We start from the raw sequence: 6,828 nt of genomic DNA on the forward strand, positions 1-6,828 counted from the left end.
CAGGGTCACTCATAGTGGACAAGTGTCGCTGACCTTCCAGACTAACACAGACTAGGAAGGAGAAGCAGGCTACTTCTGAATGTTTAGCCACTGAAAATCTTATGAATACCAATGGTATGCATCAGATAGCACCTTGACTATGAAATACATTATATTATGGAAAGAAGTTGTTCTCCAAAGCATTCCATGGTTGAGGTTTAAAAGAGCCAAGAACTATGGCATGTCACAAGAAATGAAAATTAATGCTGAAATCCCATTATTATGACTTAACATTTAATTAATTTAAAGAATAAATATTTTGAAAAGTATTCTTTAATAGTGATGATGATAATTATAACAATATTAATAATACTAATTGCAAATATCCATGTAGTTCTTTCAATGTGCCATACATTATTTATGTGCTTTATTTTTATTAACTTACTTAATCCTGACTGATTTGCTGGTGCTGTGAGATAAGAATTTGACTTCTAACCTCAAGTTCAGTGCTTCAAATCCCAAAAGCACTCCACCGGAGTAAGATGAGATTCTCTGTTCCCATAAAGATTTACAGTCTTGGAAACCCTTTGTAAGGTTGCTATTAGTCAGAACTGACTTGATGACAGAAGGTTTGGTTTAATACTTAGCAGCTAACAAAACGTCTGTGGTTCAAACCCACCAATTGCTCCATGATAGAAAGATGAGGTCTTTTGCTTCCATAAAGATATGTTATTGTTTTTGTTAAGTGCAAGCAAACTGATTCGGACTCATAAGGAACTTGTATAGGGTTTCCAAGGAACAGCTGGTGGGTTTGAACTATTGACCTTGCAGTTGGCAGTACAGTACTTATCATACAGTATCACACCAGAATTCCAGCCTTGGAAATCCTAGGAACTAATTCTACTCTCTCCTATAGAGTTGCTATGAATGGGAATTGACTTGATGATAACAGCTTTGGTGTATTTTATTGTTGTTGTGTTCTGTTTTATTGCATTAGTAATCTTTGCTGTTCCCATTTTAAACATAAGGAAACTGAGGAACAAAATAAATACATTGTGTGTAAGATTATATCTTCTAATAAGAGTTAGAGCTAGGATTTAAAACCAGGTAGTCTTGTTCTAGAGTCTGAGCTCATGAACACTTCCCCACAAAGTGTTCAAGAACACAAAGAACACTTGTGCTTTGAACAATAGTACAGATTTTTATCCCAATTTTGTAGGTGAGTACACTAATTTTCACAGGTTTTTGTTATTTAAATAGTAAGGCTCTTAAGAAGCAGCAGATGCAATACTTTCCCTTAAAACTCCAAACTCTATTTTCCATATAACAGCACCCAATAATAGCTTGAAAATTTTTCATAAAAATGCTTGATTGTCATGTTTAATTGTTTTTTAATTGGTTAAGAATTCAACATTTAACTCATTTATTTGCTGATTTCAGAGCATAAATGTACCTGCAAAGAGCTCAGCTCGGTGTACCACCTGAAGCAATGTACAAACAACAGAATGAACCATAAATGCAGCTGTAGTTTCTGATTTATAGTCACTGAAATGCACTATCTCAAAAATTGCCAGTTTTCGTTTGGATAGCATCTGGATATTCTCGCATAAAATATCAGTCAAACAATGGCTAATAAAAGATATTGATAACTGAAAACTTAACATAAATTGTCAAGAATTGTAGGAAGAAAAAAAATTAAAACCACCTAGTCCACAGTTTTCTACTTTCAGGGTAAAATGTGGTCCCCCATAAAAGAAAATGAGCATGAGGGTGTAACTATAAAGGGTTGTGATTGATTTCCTGTGTGACAAGTGTAATCAGTTTCTTCCTTCTGAATCACACCTCATATGTCACGACTCAAAGAGCCTTAATGTCAGCTAATGTCTGAACTCAGGAAGAGCAAATAATGAATTCATCGATTGCCTTTCTTTTTACACTTCATTTAAGAAAGCTAATTGTTTAGGGAATAGATTCTCTTTGGCTCATTGCACTAATAATACAGGGAATTCTTTTAGAATTTCACAAATCTGCATTTCACATTAGGCACCAAACTGGCTAAATGAACAATCCTCCCTTAACTCACACTTGTGGTAAATGCAAAAACAATCACATTTGTGTTCTTTATTAACGTGTAAACAGATAATAAATGAATTCACTAACTACTCTTCCCTGCTGGGACATTTAGACTTTGTACAATTTTAGCTCTAAACTACATATAAAGTTGTTGCTGTTGTCATTGTTACTTAGTGCCATTGAGTCAGTTTTGACTCATAGTGACTCTACGTAGGGTTTCTGAGGAGTAGCTAGTAATTTTGAACTGCTGACCTTGTGGTTCAAATGGAGATCTTGCAGCCCAGTGCTCAGTATCACAGCACCACACATGTAAAATAAATCATCATTAATTTGAACCAAAAGGAGATTGTGAAACAAAATACATTGTTTAAAAAAAACCTGTTTCAAAGACCTCTATCACAAGATTATCTCCAGATCACTTGTGAGGAATTTCAGTAGTATTTTATAATCTCTTTTATTATTAAATTCGATTCCAGGGATTGCTACAATAACATCATTCTACACATTTACTTTCTATTGTGCAATTCAGAGTGGGAGAGAGAAAAATAGTTTCTACTTCTGTAACTAGAATCGCTTATAATTCTAGGTATCTCCTGGGAAAATATATCTTATTTGTGTATGTCATCAGTAATGTATGCTTATAAATAAAACAGAATGAGAATCGCTGATTTTGCTGGTTAAATTTTAAATTCTGATTTGAACTACTGATTCTCTTAATCAAAAAGTATATTCAAGCTGAACAGCAACAACAAATAGCCTAGCAGGTAAATACTCAGCCCTTGTTCTAGTCACCTATCTTGTTTGTTAAGCAATATTATCACAAACTAATAAGTAATCCATTAGTGTAAGGCAATGCAAAAAACCTATTGATGGACTTCTCACTGGAGTTGCCTGCCAACCGGGTCAGAAGCATCCTGCCTGGGTGCTGGGAAAGCGTGAGTCAGGCTTTCGGAGCATAAGTGAAAGAAGTTCATTTTTTGAGTCTGGTGATGAAGACTGATGCCTTGAAATTGGAAAGAAAGGGTATCAACGCATGCCCCAGAGTAATGTTACAGTCACCATGGAGAATATTCCTTCTTCCAGCAACTCTGGCTTGTCTTTCTATGTGGTGTTATAGAGGACTTACAGGATTGCTTGACTAAAGCTGGTGTTGCAAAGAGGTCAGCTCTCATCTTGCCAGATTCTAAGGGCATCAAGTGGTGCAGGCCACCTTAACTTTTCATTCCTCCAAACCAAAAGGTCTTTGAAATAATCTGTGGTGTGGCTGTTGGGTCTTCAAAGAAGCTATCAAACACCACTGAACAAGTTCAGAAGATATTTTGTGTATTTCTGGCATTAATCGAAAGAACATACCTGATTGTCCTGCTGACTGTTTGATGTGACATGCACTTTGCTGCAATTGACTGGATAAATATCAGTATTAGATAGGGAATCTGTTGAATGCACCTATCCCAGTAAACTTTCATTCCCCAAGGAACTCATGGCCCAGATCAAGGTTGTTGCTAATTACACCTAGGCGAGCACTATCTTGAACACTGTACATATGAATTCCTCGCAACACCAGTAGTAAACATGCAAATTCTTACACAATAGAGGTGGTCAAGAGCATGATGAGGAATCAGTACCCTTCTACATGTTGATCAGGTATCTATCTGCCACCAAGTTTGACCCAGGAAACTTCCATCACGTGATTACTGCTGTGTGTAGAATTTTGAGTGCCTGAACATGTTCCTGGTGCATCTGTGACAATCACCACATTAAAAAGAGCCACATCGGGGCATACAGAAAGCACATGAGGAGAAGCATCATCCTTACCCTAACCCCAGGACTTACTTCAGATATTGACTAATATTGGAATTATTGGGCATGAGGGAGCTAATCCTATAAAAAGCAATACCAGACTTTTGTAAAATGTTATTTTATATTCTTCAGACTTACCATTACCATGTTTTAGGATTACACATCAGGATTAAGAAAGAAAAGGGTAAATCAAATGAGGTAATGTTCTAACATTTGGGGAATCTAGGTGTTGAGTATCTGGAAATTCTTTGTACAATTCTTACAAGTTTTCTATAAGTTTGTAGTTGTATCAAAATAAACAGGTCGAAAAAACAAAACAAAAAACTATTGATGATAACAGCACTGTTAATAATAACTATGATTCATAGATATTTTGCTACATGTCAGATCCTGCATTTGATGACTGAATTTATGATCTCAAATGGTCCTCTTAAGAACTCAATGAGGTCATTTTTTTAATCCCCATTTTAAAGAGGAAAAGTATTTTATATGAGACTCAGAGAACTTAAATAATTTATCCAGTAACCAACATGTGGTAAACCCAAGATTTAAATCCAGAGCTCACATTAAATCATATATGCATATTTTCCCATAAGGAGCTCTGGTAGCGTAGTGGTTACGAATCGGGCTGCGAACCTTAAGGTCAGCGGTTCGAAACTACCAGCCGCTATGCGGGAGAAAGATGAGGCTTTCTACTCCCATAAGGATTTACACCCTCAGAAACCCTGTACAGGGTCGCTATGGGTTGGAACCGAATCGATGGCACTTAACAACAACACAACAACATTTTCCCATATGTCACTGAACTATATCAACATCAAACATGAGACAAATTTGTCTGATTTTTGTTGTTGTTGTTAAGTGCCGCCGAGTTGATTCCAACCCATAGCTATCCTGTATAGGGTTTCCAAGGAGCATCTGATGAGCTTGAACCACAGACCTTGCAGTTCAAATGGCTTTGCAGTCTGGCGCATTAACTCACAGCACCACAGGACAAAGATGAATGACAGTGTGGTAAAGAAACTGGAAAGGTTGAATTGTTTTTAGTGGTATTTAGAAATTTAAAAATCATTAGATTCTTTAATAATCCTGTCTCTTTGATTATGGCGAAAGATCTATAAATATGATGGACTATGTCCATTTATATGGTACGTTGTTAGGTGCCTTTGAGTTGAGTCCAGCTAATAGCCACCCTATGCACAACAGAACAAAACATTGCCTGGTCCTGGGCCATCCTCACAAATGTTGTCATGCATGAGTCCATTGCTGCTTCCACTGTGTCAATCCATCTAGTTGGGGGTCTTTCTCCTTTTCACTGATCCTCCATTTTACCAGCATGAGGTCCTTCTCCAGGGACTGTTCCCTCCTGATGACATGCTGAAAATATGAGAGACAAAGCATCACCATCCTGGCTTCTAAGAGACATTCTAGATATATTTCTTTCAACAAAGATTTGCTTGTTTTGGCAGTCCATGGTACTTTTCAATGTTCTTTTCCAACACTATAGTTCAAATGCATCAATTCTGCCTTATTCATTGTCTAAATTTCACATACATACAAACCTACTGCAAATACTAAATTTTGCATCATGCATACTTTAGTCCTCAAACTGATATCTTTACTATTGAACACTTTAAAGAAGATTTGTACATCAGATTTGCTTGATGTAATATGTCATTTGATATCTTGATCTCTGCTTCCATGAGTGTTGATTTTGGATCAAAGCAAAACGAGTTATTTGACAACTTCAATCTTTCCTCCATTTGTCATGTTTCTTACTGGTCCAGTTCTGAGTATATTGTTTTCTTTACATTAAGGTACAATCCATACTGAAGACTGTCTAGCATAGGTGAATGTATTTTTTCAGATATAATCTAAGTCTCTGATCAGCTAACTTTTAGTTTACTATAAGGATAGTTTCCTGGGCCATATCTAAATTGGTGAACTCTACAAAAGAAGACTTAGGTCATCCCTGAGCACAGAATCACTCTACTGCTGGTCTTGAAGTCTAAGCTGACTTGTTATAAAAGTGACCATGGAAAATACAATATCAAGGAGATGATTGTGGCTACTAAGAGCTAAGACTGAACCCTAACCAAGAACCATAAAAAAACTGTACTTCAGTCACATACATATAGGTGTGCTTCTAATCATTCAGGCAGAAGAGGGGCAACTCATAAAAACACTCCATGATATTCTGAAATATAGAGTGAAAAGGTGATTTATTAATGGACATTTAAATAATGCTGTTTTATAAATGGCATGAAAAAATGTCTAGATGCTAAACTTTTCAAAGAATTACATAAAAAATAGGAAGAAAAAATATGTCCAATTATCTAATAATAAATAGTGAGTCCAGTTGTGGTGCTATAAGATAAGCATTAGAATACAAGGTCTACTTGAACCACAAAGTGATGGTTCAAACTCATCAGATGTTCCTTGGAAACCCTACACAGGATAGCAGTGAGTCCAGACCAATTCTACAGCACTTAAAAAGAGCAACAATCATGTAATGAAAAACAATGCTGTATCCCTTCTAGACAACTCAATGGAATAAAAATTGAATATGAAAGGAAGCACAACATTCAGCAGTACTTTGTTATCTTTCTTTTTTTGACATGTCAAGTATTCAGAGATCATGATGAGAATTTCATAGAGGAAAATGATACTTCATTTTGACCGAAAATTAATATACTAAATGATTATTTTCCTTCTAGGCTAGATATAAAAATTACACCTCTCCTTCAATATGCTGCCTGTAAGAGACATATCTTACACACAAAGACAAAACAGACTGAAAAAAAAAAAACAAAACAAAAAAAGAAAACCAAGATAATGGCAATAAAAAACAAACAGGAATGGCAATACAAATCTCTGATAAAATAAAATTTAAGGCAAAAATGACCATAAGAGATAAAGAAGGACACTATCTCATGATTAAAGGGTCAATTGAGCAAGATGACATAATCATAATAA

The sequence above is a fragment of the Chrysochloris asiatica genome, unplaced genomic scaffold, assembly GCF_000296735.1.
Source record: "Chrysochloris asiatica unplaced genomic scaffold, ChrAsi1.0 scaffold00373, whole genome shotgun sequence".
In the NCBI taxonomy this organism is placed as follows: domain Eukaryota; kingdom Metazoa; phylum Chordata; class Mammalia; order Afrosoricida; family Chrysochloridae; genus Chrysochloris; species Chrysochloris asiatica.